The sequence below is a fragment of the Dermacentor andersoni genome, chromosome 1 (genome assembly GCF_023375885.2).
Source record: "Dermacentor andersoni chromosome 1, qqDerAnde1_hic_scaffold, whole genome shotgun sequence".
Taxonomy (NCBI): domain Eukaryota; kingdom Metazoa; phylum Arthropoda; class Arachnida; order Ixodida; family Ixodidae; genus Dermacentor; species Dermacentor andersoni.
This window is the reverse complement of record NC_092814.1, coordinates 77,878,114-77,897,595: the sequence shown is the minus strand read 5'-3', so window position 1 is coordinate 77,897,595 and position 19,482 is coordinate 77,878,114. Positions and strand designations below refer to the sequence as shown.

The following is a 19,482-nucleotide window of genomic DNA, read 5'->3' as shown; positions in this document are numbered from 1 at the left end:
CCTTATATACTTCGCCCCTTTTAGCAACGAAAGACAGACATTTACTGCTACTTTATAAGCCGACTGGACGACAGAGCGCTCACAGAATATATATATATATATATATATATATATATATATATATATATATATATATATATATATATATATATATATATATATATATATATATATATATATATATATATATATATATATATATTAACTGCATTGTTCAATGGGCCAAACGTATTTATAAAGGTAAGCACAACTTCGAGGCTATCTTTGGTTTCTTTACCCAACAATTTCGGTCGGTGGACCGACCTTTCTCAAGGGATACCTTGAATACCTTGTATCCCTTAAAAAAGGTCGGTCCACCGACCGAAATTGTTGGGTAAGTAAACCAAAGATAACCGCGAAGTTGTGCTTATCATATATATATACTGGGATCATAGACTCGACCATCATCCGCGCTTTTTCCTTTCCTTTTCTGCCCGCTTCCCCTTCAACCAGCGCAGGGTAGCAAACTGGATACAAGGTTAGCCTCCTGCTTTTCCTTTCTTTTTTTTCTCTGTCTCTCTCTCGCACTTAATGTTATTGCACACATTTACAATTTTTGTCAGTTAAACGGGATCGAAATTAAATATGTATGTGGGACCGACAGCTGCATTTGTGCTCCTCTATAAGCCGCTGCATCTAATAATCGCTGTCTTAGAATAAAGAGAACAAGACCGTGGCTGAGTAAATATAGTGTTCGCTCTGTTTAGTGGCTCCATCCGGCTTACTAGTAATCTTGTAAAAATGAAAGCGTGTATGTTCGTGCACGAGCGTGTGTGTCTCGTTTGTGCTAACGTGTGCATGCGCACGCGTGTGCATATCTATACAGAGTGGTCATATTCAAGTTTTAGGGAATTTTTAAAAATAGCATGTTGCGTATAATGTAATTCTATACTCAGTTACAAATCAATTTCCAGGATGACACCAGTTTCGAGATATTATTTCCCAAAGTGTGCAACGAAATACGTGGGTGTTCCAGTTTGTTTTTTTCCTTCAATGCATAAAAGACGTTTCCGTTTAAAAAAACGGCCAGGCTTAGCTTGGTTAAGCCAAGAATGCGTTGCATATTGCGCGCGAGTTGGGGCCCAGCTTTTCCTCCGGCTGTCGTGACGTCACGTCACGTGGTTGCGCTAAAGGTCAACGGTGGCTGCCCGGCCGCGTCCAAGGGCTGAACTGAGTGATTGCAATATGCAACGCATAAAACTCTAGTGTAGGGGTATGAGCCACTATGATGGCTCATACCCCCAATGGTGGCTGCCCGGCCGCGCCCAAGGGCTGAACTGAGTGATTGCAATATGCAACGCATAAAAGTAGGTGGGTACAACAGTGTATTATTACGGCAAGTCTGATGGCGTGTATCCCCAAACCGGTGTCATTCTAGAAATTCATTCCAAGTGGATACGTCTTGCAAACCCACCGCCTACAATTGGTATATTGCGGTATGTGACGTCGACTATTTAATTCTGAGGATAATCAGCGAATTTTTTGTTAATTAGTTGAATATGTGCATTGATTTCTCGTGCAATTTATGTCTGCTTCCCCGAATAGTCCAGCTAAAGGACATGAATTATGCTATCTGCCACAGGCGATGTTATAATTTCCATAAAAGAAAAATTATCACCCTGTATATGCATATGATTATACCGTTAGTGCCAGGAAGCAGGCAATCGTGACGTCATTTCTTTTTCTTGTTTCTTCCGGTGCGGCGTTACGCCATAGGTTTTGTTCCATCAGAAGTCTCCTTCGTCACACAGATGGCGCCACTGTCCATAAACCGCTATTTCCTAAGCGTGTGGGCTTCCATATAAGCTTTGCTACAATGCGTACCTTGCATTAGACTTAAAGAAAGCTTGTAAAAAGTTTGTAACTGCAAGCAAAAATTAAGAAACTGCAGGAGCTACTATCCCTTAAACCATAAAAGTCCAATTGAGGTAAGTTGGTAATGGCTACTACTTCATCTTTCCCGTGGTGTATTGTGCTGCGTGATGATAGTTTCTGTGCATAATTTAAGTGAACTGTTTTTTCTTTCATTATATCGGATTAACACTTATGTGCTACTTGGTTGCACACACGCGTGCAGACATTTGGTTATAGGAATTTAAGTCCCCAAATTAACTTATTCTAGGCAATTACATAGGTGCTCACCGGCACTAACTGCGGTCCCAAAAACTGTGACCATATTGTACGCTTCAGGTAACGCAAGAGGTTTCGCGTAGTAGCCTGCTCCTTTTGTTCTACGATACGTTTTTCTCTCATGTATTGTGTTTATTTCTGTGGTGTGTATAGTAAGTCGTACGCGGCTTAATGCTCCTTGTATGATCTTTATGTGGCATCAATCAATGCTGTAATGAATACGACGAAAAATGAACGTGCGAATGCGGCCCTTGTTTTTCGCTTTACCTGTATATGTTTTTAAATAGAAGCGACATAATCATGACCTATACACAGTTACCCGTATACCCAAAGACACCGGCACACTCTTAGTAATGACAATTCAGGTCGGTTGATAACGGTTACTATAGTTTTTGGAGCCGGCACAGGAGCCACTACCCTTTCTAGTTAACGATTACTCCCTTCTTCTAATAACTGTTAGCGCTACCGTTATATTAACTGCAATTACTAACACATTAATATAAAGGCTAAAACCAGTTATTAACCTATGGTTAGTAACTACTACGACCTTTTTTCTAAGATTGTGTATTACAACCCAGCCCCCCCCGGTAGAACGATGTGACGAACACAAGAAAGCAACTAACGTTCCCGCATTCTATACAAGTGTGAGTTGCGCATACTATATCGACTACACGTAGCCGCTTGAGCATACTTACCAGTTGTATAAAATTAAAATATAAGAGGGGACGATTTGACCCGTCTCGCTGCTGGCCAGGAGATGATGCTCCGGAGCAGTGAAAGAAGTGTAAAAAGCAGCAGTATTTGATATCCACTGTGCCACAACCATTCCCTGGCGAGGACGCAAATTTGGCCAGCGACTCTAGTGTTTGGCCTGGAGGCAATGAACACGGGCTCTGCGGGCAATCTCGCGACTATACTGTGCCTTTGAAGTTTCACTTTCATCAGTTCTAATACAATAATTATGAGAGTTCCACAAATAGATGCTTTATATAGTCCTTGGCGGACATTGTGTGCGCGAACAATGCACTAATCATGCGCACTAATTAGCCAAATTTGTAAATGAACATATTACTTAACATTAAGAGCATGCAGTAATCGCAAAACCAAAGCCAGCCAGTCCACAAAAGCAAATTGGTGCTAGTTAGTGCTAGTTCTATAAAGTTCTAACTGTTGCTTTTCTCAAGATTTCTACAAAGTGGAAGTGCCTAACTTCTATCCATATTGCAGAATTGAAGCTCTAACCGGCTTCAATTCTGCAATCGCGACATATGTATGCCCTAAAGTAATTAATTGATAAGTTGATTGCCAACTCTTTATTTACACGCTTGATGTGCGCTGCTATCTGCGCGCACAATATCGACAAAGGAACATAAATCATTTATAAAAGCTGTGTTCACGTAGCTCGCGCTTTCTTTAAATTAAAACTGGTGAACGTATAACCAGAGTTCTTCGATACAGTGCATAACCTTGAAGGTTCGGCACACCGCAGAACGCTAAGTGTTTTCTAGCGCTCGGTGAAGGTCTTTGTTATCGCGTTAAAGGCTTCTCGAGACACCAGTGTTCTTTTCTCCCAGATCCGAGCATCGCATTTCTCAACCGGTGGCGCAACGCACCAATCAGCTCTTCAGCGCAGTCGTAAAATCCATAGTCCGGTGGCAGAGCGCGACAGCCGCGCGTTCAGACACACAAAGCGGGGGCCTGCTGCGACCTCGCGAGCGTTGATTGCCGTGCGCAGGCGGTTCGTGTGTGACACATCTGCGCGTACTGTCTTTAGGAACCGGGGTTTTCGAACCCGGGGGCAAGTCTCGAACGCCGCACCATCGGTGAAGAGCGAGCATCATCACGCACCCTCACACAGCATATATATCGGACACTGCCTGGTCACCCTTCCAGCAGCTCTCTTCTTTCTCTCTCCTGCCTTCCTTTCTGCACCACTGAACTCAATGACCGAGAGGGACACGATTGGGTGTACGGTGTTGCTGGCACAGCTTTGTTGTGGGCGCACTAATGACCACCGAGTTGCAGTCGAAAAAGTGCGAAAAATCTCGCCGGTATCGGCCCATTTTACCCTCCATCTTAATGCTCAGGCATCAGAAATGGCCTCAAAAAACATATCACGAAAGGGGAGCGAAGTTAAGACGGGCAACGGCGTAGTCCCCTTTTAACGCTTGCGGAAAGCCTCGCTTTCCGAAATTGCTTCTGTGCAACCGGCGCACTGAGAGAGTGCTCCATTTGTCCCGGCTCTCGCTTATTCTTATTTATCCTTTTCTCGACACTCTCGCAAGGCCTGCAAACGCGCAGATTACGTGCTCGGTGTAGTTCGCGCTGTCGTGTTACGTTGTTGTTCCTCCTCATACCGGCAAAACGCTTTGTCGAAGGTTAGACGAAATACAATTGAACAGAATCGCCGGGGCCGTTTTCGAAGCAGGAGCAACTAAAAGCTTTCTTTTTACTATTTTTTAAAAATATTTTGTTTTTGTTTTTTCTCGCGGGGCGTGCGAGGGGCCAACCTTCAGCCATTCTCTTCCCAAGTGCATTTACAAGACCATATCGAAGGGGCAACGGCTCGCAGAGGTGAGGCAGCAAGGCCGCGACAGGCTGCTGGGTCAAACGTGAAAAAAAAATTACGCCATTTGCGGCGGAACGCCCGTGTCGTCCGACGAAAAACAGACCGACAGGCCGCTGCTTTTTTGCCCTTCACAAGAACGCGCGCGCAGCTCTGCAGGAGCACCTCGGTAATTTGCTTTCTCGAGTTCGCTCTCAAAACGGTGACTGCCGTTCGACGTCCTTGACCGGTAAAATGAAGAGAGAAACAGCACCATCTTGAAGCACCTGAAAATGGGCGAGAGGCCAAAAGAAAAAAAACAGAAAACTGAAAACAATATCGTGAACAAACTTGGAAATGTTGTACGCTCTAATAGCGCGTCTGCCGCTTATGTGCGCTGCGCAGAAACACAGAACCCCGCAGCCGCAGATTTTCCAGCGAGGGCCTCTTTGGGGGCGTCGCCCTATAATGCCCTCTGGGTTGTTGTGAGCCTATATGTGTGCACCCGCTCGAAAGCAACAGGGACATTCGCAGACACGCGCAACAGTACGTGTTTCTCGCGCTCCGAAGTAAAGGTCTAAACCTTACGGTCGAATCGCGCGGACTCGCTTTGTTTCCCCTGACACACTTCGCGCGTAAGAGCATGCGCCACAACTACTGCCGGGGCTTCGTTACACACGTGCCGCGCGTGCTCTTTGGTTATATCCACTTTCGTCGTTTTATGTGCCCTTTGTCTCTTCCTGAATAACCTCGTCTTGAATAACGTTTAGGTTTCATTTCTTTTTTCTTTTTCACTTTTCTCTCATACTAAAGTAACATACAATGCGCTAACAATCGCTGTTGCCTTAAATAAGCGTCTAAAAATTTCAGAAATATAAATAGCGTCAGATGCCCCTTGCGCAAGGACAAAGAACAGGGACGCTAACAAAGCACGTACCAAGAGATTGCGTAAGAGCATGTCGTTGGAAAAAGAAAAGACTTCCCGGATGCTGCCGGATGCCTGCGCGGAGCGATTCGCGCGTGGCAGTCGGTATGTTCAACCTCTGCGCAACAGCGTGAAACACACAAAATGCACACGCCAAAAAAAGTAAAATAAAGAAACGAGAGAGATAGAGAGAATAAAACGCGCATGGTGCGCCGTTGTTGGCATGAATACGTGCTTCCACAACGTCCGTTACGGAGGGAAACTCTAAACGCACGGAATATGAGATGGTCTTACACCCAGGTCTTTCTTTCTTTTTTCTTTGTTTTTTACTAACAGCTTGCTACAGGGATGATGGACCTCGCCACCGAATGCGCACACTAGGGCCGGGGCATTTTGGCAGCTCCATTTTATAGCTAGCTGCAAAAGTTGCCCAGCGTGTCAAATGGAGCCTTTCAATAAAATTTCATCTCAATTGAAAGAGTACCCAACTTTCGCTTTTATTATTCTGTGCGCATAGCTTCACCAGAGCACATGACTCGGGTCAGAATTGCCTATTTTCACGTTTCAGCGGGCTATATAGTTGCCATGGGCATGGCAAGCAGTGGGTGGGGGGGGGGGGGAGGGGAAGCATGGTTCTGTTTCACCTCGTCCTCACCATTGTGCAAGCGTATAACTTTGTTATTTAGTGTGTGGCTCCCGTCCCATTCAACCGAACGTTCAATCAAAACAGGTTTAAAATAATTTCACTTGTGCACGGATTAGTATCCGAGCTGTTGGAAGAATGAGTTTATGCAGAACCAAAGCATTTGTTGACACCGAACGACTGATTAGACTCCTTGATAGACTGAGTAAGTGCGTGATTGATTTTAATGTCTCTATGTTCTGAGCGAAGCATTGGCTCCGAGAGACGCCTTACTGTAGGGCTCCGGATTGAGTTTGAGTGAGCTAGTGGCTTTTTTTTTTTTTTTTTTTTTTTTTTTAACGTGCTCCGGAGGTTTAATTATCACAGACCCGTGCATTCCGCCCCCATCGGAATGAGGTCGGTTGACATCGGTCACGAATTCCCACTACCAATATCAACCCAGAGCACGCCACTTTAAAGCCAGAGAGATGTAAAGAAAAAATAAAATAAAATAAAAATAAAATCGGACACTAACTAATCAAGAGGCACCAACAAGTAAAGCAAGAAACCCAAACTACATAATAAATGCTTATTGAGACGGAAATGAGTCTACAGTTGGATAACAGTCTGGGGTGCTACACTTTTCGTTACCCTGTCGCAATAAGATTGAACTCTGGTATGATAGCGTTGTGTGCGCGCGATAATTTTCGCAATAGGCCTTTAGCACAACTCCCCTATAACTAGCCGCAATTTCTACATGCTTATACAACAAGAAAGCGTCCACAATTTACAAAATACGCCCGCAACTGGGCCAATAACGGCCGCGAGAAGAGTGTGATGACTGCTTCGAGCGTGCCCGCCTTTTGCCATTTCTTGCGGCGTTTTTTGGAGGGGAAGTGGGCACCACATCGTGTTGCATTGTGGCGAGGGACGTTTCGAAGTCAGCTTGCTGTTCAAAGGGCAGTCAGGGCAGCCACTCTGTTTAGGTCTTCTCCCTCTTTTAATGCGTTCAGCATTCTTTGAGAACTAACCACGATTTTCTTGTGACTGTGCAACCGCTTTCGTGGGCCGATCCCGAAGATATAAGTCTAACACAGCGGTAAGGACCACACGGCGATACCGCACGGTGACACGGTGGTAAGGGGAGCGTTCTCGCATTCTCTGACAGCTAGCGTTTTGCGACGCTGTCAGTGAGACGCCGTGCCTCTGGTCGCAGACGCTGCACGGGGTTCCGAGCTGGTCATTAAGGAAGTGGCGCTCGAAGTATCGGCTGGCTCCCACATATGGTTAAGGCACGGTGGTAAGGGCAGCGCCACCCATAACACATATAGTGCAACACAGAATAAAGGGGGTTAACCGAGGGGCCCGATTTTTATTAGTCATATCATGAGAAGCCAACAAACACTGACCCCAAGGACAACATAGGGGAAATTACTTGTGCTTAATAAATGAAATAAAGAAACGATAAATTAGTGGAAATTAAAGTGGATGAAAGAACAACTTGCCGCAGGTGGGAGCCGAACCCACAACCTTCGCAACTTGCCGCAGGTGGGAGCCGAACCTTCGTGCCTTCCACTCGAGGAGAGAGGGTCGCGTTATCCCGTTTATACCATTGTCGGGGCTTTTCACGCAACGTTCTCTCTCGCTAAGGTTCGGCTCCCACCTGCGGCAAGTTGTTTTTTCATCCACTTTAATTTCCACTAATTTATCGTTTCTTTATTTCATTTATTAGGCACAAGTAATTTCCCCTATGTTGTCCTTGGTGTCAGTGTTTGTTGGCTTCTCATGATAGTGCAACACAGTGACACAAATAACCACCTCACAAAGCATGCTAAAAGCGCATTCTTGGACAACTACCGGGCTTCCTTCTTCCTAAATTTTCTTCTTCAGAAGAATGGCGTGACATGTGCTATACTAACTGGGCTATATACGTACGATTTCGGTCCGCTCATTGTCGATTAGAAGAGGCTACGTAGCGCTTTATTTTCGACTGCACTAAGACAGAATTACGGGACGCGTGCGTTGGTTTGTTTTTAGCATGCACGCCTTGCTTTGCATATATAGGCTCGTTAGCGACAGCTCTGATCTTGCGTGTGAATCACTCGTTCATTAGCTATAATATATGTCGGAATAAAATACCGAGCTTCACGAATGATATCATGAGATCAGGTAAAGTTATCACGTAAAATTTAGTCATCTAATTTACACTCTACGCTTAGAGCATAGATAGGCCTTCTTTAAGCACGTTATTACAAAGATGCTGTAATTATGAGCAACTTTTGTGGTAAGGTTGACAGCGTGAAGCAAGAATATCGTAAAAATATGCAGCTTCTCGGTGCGTGGACGTAGGCCACGTTTTGGCAGGCATTCTCAGGCGTTTGGCAGACATTCTCAGATCATGAACAGCAGGTTGCCACTATCCCTCAAGAGTGAAGTGTATAACAGCTGTGTCTTACCAGTACTCTCGTATGGGGCAGAAACCTGTAGGCTTACGAAAAGGGTTCTGCTTAAATTGAGGACGACGCAACGAGCTATGGAAAGAAGAATGATGGGTGTAACGTTAAGGGATAAGAAAAGAGCAGATTGGGTGAGGGAACAAACGCGGGTTAATGACATCTTAGTTGAAATCAAGAAAAAGAAATGGGCATCGGCAGGACATGTAATGAGGAGAGAAGATAACCGATGGTCTTCAAGGGTTACGGACTGGATTCCAAGGGAAGGGAAGCGTAGCAGGGGGCGGCAGAAAGTTAGGTGGGCGGATGACATGAAGTTTGCAGCGACAACATGGCCCCAATTAGTACATGACCGGGGTAGTTGGAGAAGTAGGGGAGAGGCCTTTTCCCTGCAGTGGGCGTAACCAGGCTGATGATGATGATGATGATATGTGGAGTCGAAGAACATATATGTCAAAATCACTGGATTCGTCGAATGTTCGTCACATAATCTATTGTTAAAAAATGTGGACGTGTTTCTACAGCGAAGCTGTTAACCTCTAGTTGGTAAGAATTTTCGTGTCCGTCGGCAAAAAAAGAAAAAAGAAACGACCCGAAAAGTGCATATCTCCCTTGTAATCAAGCATATACAATACAGAGCTCAGTATTCATTTCAATAAAGAAAAGCACAAAACAAGCGTCAAAACCGCATGATGGATGATAAGGCGCCTGTGAACAGTGCGAGGCACGTTTCTTCTCCTCGCGTGTGTTTCCCAGTAAATATTACGGTTGCATAAACTGCTCCGGTGGAAAAGGGGCAACAGCAGCGTACGAATCAGTGAGTGTCGTCACCAAACTTCACATATAAAAGGGAGACCTGCCTGGCAACTCATTCAGTTCATTGCAAGACCGCTATGGGTAGACCACGCAAAGTTAAGCCTCCCGAAGAGCAGCGTGAATACGATGAGCGTCGAAGAGTGCAAAATCATAATGCTCAACAACGGTGTCGTGCTAAGACTAGGCAGAACAATAAAACATTTCACATCCCCATCGGCGGCATTTGAGTGGTTTTCTAATTCGCTGGCCATCCGCTTTCGCAGGGTCGGGATGGCGAGTCAATTTTCTTTTTTCTGCCGGCAATGACGAATAAATGCGCGTAAAATTTTGATGAAGGTCACAACGATATACAAAGCTTCTCAATGCAGGCATTGCGACGCTCTCACATTATTTTTTTCTGCTCAGGTTATAGGAACGCTGTAATTGTTCTTTACGTGATCAAGGTGCATGGAATACCACACAGAAAAATGGCACACTTGATGCTTATATTCCCAACTATGTCGAAGAGAAGCGAATATAACCGCGATAACACGGTTGAGTATCTGAGTAGCCACCGGACTAACACGCAGCCCAAGCACGGCGCCATACAAGCTTTCACTTCCTTTTCCCCTTCCTCAATACAGGATCCCCAACACCGAAAATATCCTCTGGCTAACCTCTCCTTCTTTTATTTTTTTTTTCTCTCTCTCGCTCTAATCACTTCCTAAAGATGAGGGGCGCTGTGTATTCGCCTAAGATAGTGTTCCTGTATATGCTCCCGCAGAAGCATATACAGGAACACTAACCTAAGAAAGCAAACTATAGCGGCCGATCAGGCATTTTAAACTAAAATCGTCTATAGTAGCTGGGAGGACAAGAAATAAGCGATAAAAAAGCGTTTCGTAACTGCTAACTCGGCGAGCTAGTTTTGCACAACTACATGACGTTGTGGTTTCTTTTTTTCTTGCTTTCTTTCTTTTCGCCGCACTTACCCCGTCGTGAACGAAACCAAGGCAAGCCAAGGCCTCCGGGTCGCCTCGTGACCTAACGTGACTAGCTCGTTAATTTAGAGATCGGGCGTTTCGGAAAGCCGTGCAAAGCGACAAGACGACATCGTGCGCTTGCCCATCTTCGCGCCTGTGGCAGGAGTCGTGTGGCGAGAAGATGCAAGAGGCCGCCACGCTCACGTTCGTTCTTGCGTTCGCTCTCACCACGACTGCACCAGGACGCCATAGTAGAGAGGAACGTGAGGACCTGAAAAAAAAAATGTAGTTTAGGTGCTAAAACCACGATTTGATTATGTAGTGGGGGACACCGAATTAATTTTGACTTCCTGGGTTTCTTTAACGTGCACCTAATTCTAAATACACGAGTGTTCTTGCATTACGCCCCCATCGGCCGGGATCGAACCCGCGACCTCAAATTCAACAGCGCAACGCCATAGATAATGGACTATACCAAGGCGGGTCGTCAGTACTTCATTCCGGCCACACCTCCGAAGCATTGTGTGTCGATGTTGGCGGCGTCCCTTACTGCAACAACAAAATAGAGCGGCCATGCAAAGCGTCCCCTGAAGAGCAAAAAGAATATGCGCCACAATGGAGATTTCTCGCCTCGCACTTTAGGCGCTACTCTGCAGTTAGACCCTTCCTAGAAGTGACGTATCGAACTGCGTTACACAAAGACCCTAGTTATACCTTTTAAAGGGAAACGCCATCATCAAACACCGCTATTAGAAGTCAACAGTATATACTTCGGAAGTGTGTCAATTTGATTTCTGCGGTCCGCATAAGCTATTCGCTTACTTTGACAACCATAATCGATGGTTTCGGCGTAATTCTTCTTTCTCAACTGGCTGCCCATACAGTGTCACTATGGTGCTGTATACCACTATGAAGCTGTATGCAAGAATGAATAAAGGATAGAAGTTTTTTTTTTTGTATTGACGACTATACGCGGACGTGGTGGTTCTCACGAATAAGGAATTTAATGTCAAGAACCTAACATGGTCTTGACAGTACACTGGTGCTTAACATGTGAACCAGCACTGATGTTTAGCCATCTGAGCGCGTTTAGTGAAGTGCTGCAGTCGAACAGATGACATGCGTTCTCAGACTGTCACTAAATCGTAGCGGCAACATGAAGACTATGCATAGAGGATGAAGGGGCGCTATCTTGGCGTGCCTTATTTGAGCCCTGCCCTATATACTGCGTCAAGGAGGCTAGTTTTCAGTGCGCCATGTTTCGCAACTGTTAGAAAATATGAGATGAGCAAAAAGACGAAGGGAGGTAAGTCAAACAGACGCACGGCCGGTTTGTTCACAATGGTCGGGCGAGATTCATGACCACTGAAAGTTACGCACGCTATCCTGCTATTCAAGTATACACAAGTAGGAAGGACCATGCCCCCGATGCGTGTAGGAGGTACCTGCCGTCTAAGCGATCAAGGTCAAGTGTGGACATGCCAGGATTGACTGATGAGCTAGTTGATTCATTATCGCCGAAAGAACAGCGCTTCAAGACCGGACACAAGGGAAGAACCACACACACGTTGCGCTAACTGCGTTGCAAGCCGTTGCAACAACAGGAAGATAATAAACACGCAGTTTGTAGTCAGCGCAGTGTGTGTTTCTTCCCTAGTGTACCGTCTTGAAGTGCGCTGTTCTTTCTGTGAAGTGTGGAGAATTTATCGGAATGCGATAATCGTCTGTGTACGCCACAGCTTTTCTCCGATCAAACAAAAACGCGTAGGCCAACTCACAGCCACGCTGTAAAGCAATATGAATTTAACCGCATCAATTTCCGCTCTAAAATTAATATTAAACTTCAAATTAAATTCTAGGGTTTTAGGTGCCAAAACCACGATTTGATTATGAGGCACGCCGTAGTGAGGGACTCCGGGTTATTTTAGAACACCTGGGGTTTTTCAACGTGCACCCAACGCACTGTACACGGGTGCTTTTGCACTTCACCCCCCTCTGGCAGTAGCATGACGCCATAGCCTCTACGTAGGCCACCACGGCGGGTAACCTCCGATTTTTTTTTTCTTCTTTTTCATTTCCCCTTCTTCATACGAGTGACGAATAAAAACTATTTACGTGGTTGGTTGGTTTTCCTCTATATATGGCTCTTGCCCACTATGGGGGATTGGCCAGGATTAGGATGGGATTAAAAAGATGATTAGTCAAAGTTACAAAAATAAAAACATTAACTTTTTGGGGAATATCACATGAAAAATTGGACAACATACGTTCTAAGAATTTGGCATGGAAATCATCTTGAATCAAACAAATTTCTAAACGGCTTCGCAGACGTCCCTAAAAATGTCACATACTATATAGGAGACTCCCAAAGACAGAATATTGAGAATTGAAAGATGGAAAGAAATTGAATGGAAAGGAATCGAAAGAGACAAGGCGGCATAATATGAAGCAGTGAATAAGAAGTGAAGAAGTCAGGGCGTTGTTGTTGCTTTTGACTAACTCAAAGGCTCAACGTTCTTCTTCTTTTTTTTATTTAGACGCAGAAACTTCGGAAGGTATAGCTACGTCACAGCCGGCTATCCCGAAATTTCACTTTCTTAACAAAAGCAACAATAAAAAATGGAAATAAAGAAGAGAATATCATAAGGCACCATACACACACGAATAACAGGCGAACAAAGATTGCCTCGTCTACGTGCACCAGCCCCGAAAGCACAGTCCAGTAGGTATGGTTGTTCGCCCTACGTCTACATTGGCAATATTTGAAAGGTGGCTGCCAGGGATTTTTGCCCAAATTTCTCTTTACCTGATGGAAATAACTTCAATGATTGACCGAAAAATATCCTCCAAACCCCGTCATCTCACTCTAAGTTATTAACAATACATCCCTATGACAATGTCTTACAGAGGAGGCTCCCAAAGAAATATTAGGATGATGATGATGTGTGTGAGGTCTTATGGCGCAAGGGCCAATGATGACCAAAGAGCGCCAAGCAATGATGTAATGTACTTGATGACTCAATTAATGACAAAAGGTAACATGGCTGACAATGACAGTGTATTAGATATAATGAATAATAACATTAGAAATGGAAAGATTCAATCCAATGCGGTGAAATGGTGCTTCTAAAATTTTCCGTAATGATAAGAAACAGCGGCATAATAATAAGTAGCGAATAAGTAGAAGTAAATAAGAAACAGAATAAAAGTTTCTGCCATGAATTTCTATCCAACCTTCTCTTTCACTGATGGAAATACCTTCAAGAATGATTAACCAAAAGATATGCTCCATACCAAAGCCCCTCTATATTACTCTAAATTATGTTACGTCTGGGAAATAAAGGCATAGATTGCAGTCCTTCACACCACTTAACTACAACAGTCTAATACAAACGTCTAACACGTTAACCCAAAACGCTAACACTGCAGCCTCTTTTCTCACTCTGACGCCAGCACTTTATGGCAGCATCTCGCATTTCCCACCCACTCAACATTATATATCACTTAGATATTTTCTAGTAATATATATTCTATGTATATTTTTCTAGCAATAGTAATATTTTCTTCGCGCTTACAGCGGCTGGCGCGAGTCGTATTATTATTATTATTATTATTATTATTATTATTATTATTATTATTATTATTATTATTATTATTATTATGTCAACATTATATATCAGCCTGACCGGGGTAGTTGGAGGAGTATGGGAGAGGCCTTTGCCCTGCAATGGGCGTAACCAGGCTGATGATGATGATGATGATGATGATGATATATCAGCCATGTAAGCAACTCCCCGAGAGAAACAAATGTTTCTTTGAGCAAAAGCTATTCGCAGTTTTCCTGAATGACCCATATTCAACTACGGATCGAGTTGCCTCTGAGCAGCTTATTCTTACTAAATAATTGCACAAACAATACAGAAGTGACATCCGGCTATCAACCAACAAAGCGAGTTCCATCTGCCTGAGGGATGCCTGCCGCCCCCCCCCCCCCGCCTTTTCTTTTTCTCTTGAATACCGTATTTACTCGCATGATGCTCGCAACCCCACATCGGTCATCAAAAATTATATATTTCTTTCCTCAACTAAACATTGCACCCTCAAAAATTGCTGCAACGACTTTCGTCAGCTTGTTCCGGCCGGTGGTGATGATAGCGCATGGCAGCCGAGCGCTGGTGTTACGATCAGCGACGTCAATGTTTATACCGACTCAGCAGAACGTTTCTCAGATTTCCGACTGGTAATCTGGGTTTATCACTTAGAACACGAAACATATTATCCTCTGGTGCCTGTCAATAAGCGCAAGTCACCGGTCTATTATTACTGCTCTGCGCAAGTTCATTGATGCGTTCGGAAGATTACGCTGCTAGGGTACCGACTGTGGTGTACTTTCATCATTTTTTTGTTGTTGTTGTTGTACGTTTATGAACGAGCCATCTCAATATTTTGTTACGCTTTAATTACCTAATGTTTCGTTTTTGATTGTTTGCTTTTTTACCCCTCTTCGTCTTTTGTTGGGTGCAGTTTTGATTAACTCCAGTGTGGCCAATGGCCCTCGAGTGTATGATCCATGTGTTGAGGCAACAACATACGAACCTGAATAGGTTGGGCCGGAGTTACTTTATTTGTTTAATGACTCTCGGTTGAGCTAGTGTTTGCAGATAAAGGGTCTTTGCAGTTTCTGTTAGTGTAAAACCTGTGCTCTGACTGCAAAGGTAAGTGCTGCTTGGAAGTAATATTTTCTTCGAGCTTACAGCGGCTGGCGCGAGAACTCCGATCTACAGCCACTTGATTTTCTTTAGGAACCCTACGTTCTCCCGGAATATTTTCTGCGAGTAATTATCGACCCTCGTAACATCGCATCCATTTCCCGCGAGAAAAAGAAGTACCAGCATTATGCGAGTAAATACGGCAAGCCCGTCCTTTTGGTTTGACTCCCGAGCCTGAGAAGGCCAGCGTACTATAGCAAAACCGGACAATCGCACGAGTTCCTTGCATATTCCACAACTACCACAGCCCCGACAGAGACCGAGAACTCGCAGGTCCGTGTGTTTGGGTGGCTGGCGCGACAGGACAATAGTGCATGAATTAAGACAAACGCACGGTGGAGAAGGCAATATGACGTGGCATACTGTGCCCAAGCTTCTTATTCATGCGCCCGACTTTTCACGTCTCCGCAAAGCTATAGCAATGTTCCTCTACGTCCACCGTTTTCTTTCTTTAATTTTACGTCCCGCTTTTCATTAAGAAGTACATGTCTTCCCAGAATATTACTTTCTTCTTATTTGAACGTATTATACCTTCCTTGCTGCGTTTAGTTCCCGCCTTTTGCGTCCAGAAGGCAAATGGCAAAAAAAAAAAAAAAGGCATCCGACAAAAAGAGCCTTTTAACATTTTGGCGCCGCTGACACCGCAAGGAGGAAACAAGCCCGCCAAGACAAAGGCAAGGAACTGCGGCTGAGCGCCTCGGCAAACGGCCACGCCCAGCTGTAGAGTAATCAAGACCGTATTCACTCTCAAGTCACGACTCCTTACCGCAGAGTAATACATGCAGCGGCCTCAGAAAAAAAAAGGCGCCTACCGGCTGCCTGAGAACGGAACACGAACCACCGTTCGTGTTGATCACCAATTAGCTTCCGCCATTTAAAGAGCGCGCGCAATTTGCATTGCATGGAACCAACCACGCGAAGCATGCCGGCTTGCATGGTGGCCCTTGTGAAAGAAGCTGCGTTGTTTTTCTGGTTCACTATAATAAAGGCGCTGGGTAATTCAATCCTAGTGCAAGTGAACAGACACGTGCATGCAGTGTGTGAATTTAGCGCCGCTTTTATCAAGCCGCATAGAAAGCTACTCGTCTACAGATATATCTGCAACATGTCATAAATGCGTTTAAGCTCGCGATTCAACGGACTTCCTCTTCTAAAGCAACAGGCTACTGACTCACGAAAGAAATCGATAAGGTGGGGGGAGAAAGGTACAAGCGCGCCCACTGACCTCGGAAGGCTTTGTATAGTCTTTACTGGTCTTTACCACCGTAACCCGCCGTGGTTGCTCAGTGGCTATGGTGTTGGGCTGCTGAGCACGAGGTCGCGGGATCGAATCCCGGCCACGGCGGCCGCATTTCGATGGGGGCGGAATGCGAAAACACCCGTGTGCTTAGATTTAGGTGCACGTTAAAGAACCCCAGGTGGTCAAAATTTCCGGAGTCCTCCGCTACGGCGTGCCTCATAATCAGAAAGTGGTTTTGGCACGTAAAACCCCAAATATTATTATTATTTACCACCGTAAGCTTGCACTGCAGAATAACACCTTCCGTTTCTATAGCTCGTTAGGCCATGTCACAACTGCTATGGCTGTTACGCCAACAGTATAAATGCGCATTTCCATCGTATCGGCTTCTGCATCAGGGATTATGTTCTCAAAACGGAGTTACTGACTGCCATGCACTCGTGCGTCAGCCAATTAATCACGATAGCCGAGCTGTTACATGTACGAAAAATTTCTGGAATGTGACTCGTCCGTGGATGCTTGACATTGGTGGAAAAAAAAAAACACACTGATACGCAGCCATAGGCCGAATGTAACTAGATTTTCCTAAACAAATTCGAGAAGCAAACACTTGTACGATATATGCACGCTGCGCGCAAGTAGCTCCGCCACGACACGTAGCCTCGCTGTTCACCTCCGCTGTCGCCGACGTGCAGTCCTTACTCATTGTTCGATGTGGGCGACAGACGCAGGCGTCGAAGCAACCGCAGCGATCTTTAATCGCACCGACTACCACGCGACCACCGAACTCGAGGCGCGGTCACGGCAAGTGGGCAACCCCTGCCAATGCATGCTACAGCTAGCGCAACGCCCACGGTGTGTACGAGTCTTGGAATGGGGCGCCTCCTGACCTCTCATCGTCTGGCCCGATAAGCGACCCGGGCCAGCAGCTGGAGACTGGAGTGTTAACTGGTTGAAGTGAGCGGCAGCTGTGCTACTGCGACAGCCTGCAAGCACATCAACCGCCACCTCAGCGGTCTCTATCGAAATAAAAATTAAATCAGCACTGCTGAGGTCACTCGACACCGGAAAATCAAAGAACGATAAAAAAAAAAAAGACGCGTGGAACCGAACGCTGCATATCCCGCTAAGTGTCGCGCGTGGCTACATCAACGGCGACCACTGCAAAGAGGTCGCATGCACGGGACGTTAAATTGAAAGGCACTGTTGAGTAATGCACACAAAAGCACAGAAGGACAGGCCAGACGCGAACAGAAAGCAGATGAACCGAAGGAGAAGTGTATTGCAGGCACAGCGGCTACGCAGAGCATTGCTTATCGGAGAACACTGACGAGTAGTACGCGTATGCGTCGTTCCCAAAATGCTCGTTTTGTCGCCAGTTAATGCGCAATGTAGATCGGTCCTGCATAGCAAAGAAAAGCAAGAAACAGTGGTGTTGATCAGAAGTGGTGAAGGTACAAGTGCAGCAAATATATATCTATAGTCAAAATAATTAAAACACCGCCATGACAGTCATTCACAGTGGTCATTTATTTTACACTTCACCTCTCATGACCGGATTTTTTTTTTCTTTTACACACACAAATACATTTCACTCGGACTTCTAAGTGTTCGTATTAGTGGCGAGAACCCGAAGTTACTTTCAACGCATTTTCCGCTTAATTTCTAGTATGTACGTAAGCAAAACACGAACCGAATATGGCGTCTAGCGCCAAAAGATGCCTCTATCCTCCATTTCACTCAGTGCGTCTTTCGACTTCAGAAGTGAACCATCTCGCATCTCGTGACATCTTGTGAAATGGTTAGTATCGCAGAGAGGAAGCTAGAAACCTGTTAGACCGACGTGAACCTGCGTCTGCGCGGGCTTTGTACCGTTCGACCTCGTTGCAAACTCAGATAGGGCTTCGTTTTCCAAATGCGACATGTTAGAACACTTGGTTGTCAGACATGTCGCACTTGTCATTAGAAACGAGCTATCTCTCTGCTATCTAGGTTTGTGAATGGTGGCGACGGCTAACACTCGCAGGGTTAGTTCTAGTAGTAAGACATAAATACCCCAGAAAATGGACGGGAGAACGGCACCGGGGGGTGGTAGCTCAATTGGTAAAGCATCGCACGCGTAACGGGAAGACGTGGGATCATTCCCTACCTGCGGCAAGTTGTTTTTCATCCACTTTCATTTCCATTAATGTATCATTTCTTTAATTCAATTAGTCAGTACAAGTAATTTCCCCTGTGTTGTCCTTGGTGTCAGTGTTTGTTGGCTTCTTATGATATGACTAATAAAAAATCGGGCCCCTCGGTTAACCCCCTTTCTTCTCGTTATATATATATATATATAAGGCTGGTCCACCAGCCGAAAACGTTCAGTAAATAAGTCTTCCTAAATGTTCGTCGTCTCCTTCCTGCGTGTGTGTATATATATATATATATATATATATATATATATATATATATATATATATATATATATATATATATATATATATATATATATATATATGGGCAGAGCTGCGTTCTAGGCGAAAACAATTTCCCTACACATGCGGTGCGAAATGAAGTGATGGATGCGGCTGCAGCCGGAAACACAGGCAGCAGGGGGCCCCCGGCGCAGCAGCAGCCGCAACGCGCTGCTCGCCTGTGTACGCTCCACATCCCGGCTTAATCGGGCTTGCCGCTGCAACGCGTGCGAGCTTCTTCGCACAGGCCGCGCAGCGGGTGCGCGCGCGGGCCGAAAACACGGAGCTGTGGGAGCCCTCCTCCACGCACCATCCGCGACCCGAAACCTCCTCCTCCTCGCACTTGAATTGCCCCTTTTCATGTTCGCGGCGAGCGGACTGGACAGGAACAGCCGGCTACAACCAACTGGACGAAAACAATGAACGAGCGCTGCCAACTATACGGCGTCAGCACAGGAAGGTCGACGGGTACTCTACGGCCTTGTTTTTTAGGAAATCGCCCAAATGCGAAGCACAAGTCCG

General features: G+C 45.3%; 1 protein-coding gene across 3 annotated transcripts in view; it reads right to left on the bottom strand.

The window, feature by feature from the left end:
- Window positions 1-3,398: 3,398 nt before the first annotated feature.
- Window positions 3,399-19,482, bottom strand: part of LOC126544051 (bromodomain-containing protein 7-like) — a 125,231-nt gene continuing 109,147 nt past the window's right edge. Inside the window, exons 18-20 of one of the 3 annotated variants that reach the window (XR_011892475.1) lie at window positions 10,968-11,079; window positions 10,502-10,763; window positions 3,399-5,001 (exon numbers count right to left, since the gene is read on the bottom strand). The gene's annotated coding sequence lies outside the window, so the exon portion shown is untranslated. Of the gene's footprint in view, window positions 5,002-9,314; window positions 10,764-10,967; window positions 11,080-16,786; window positions 17,904-19,482 lie in introns of those variants that run through there. The other 2 variants (XR_011892476.1, XM_055061627.2) reach the window with 2 other exon arrangements.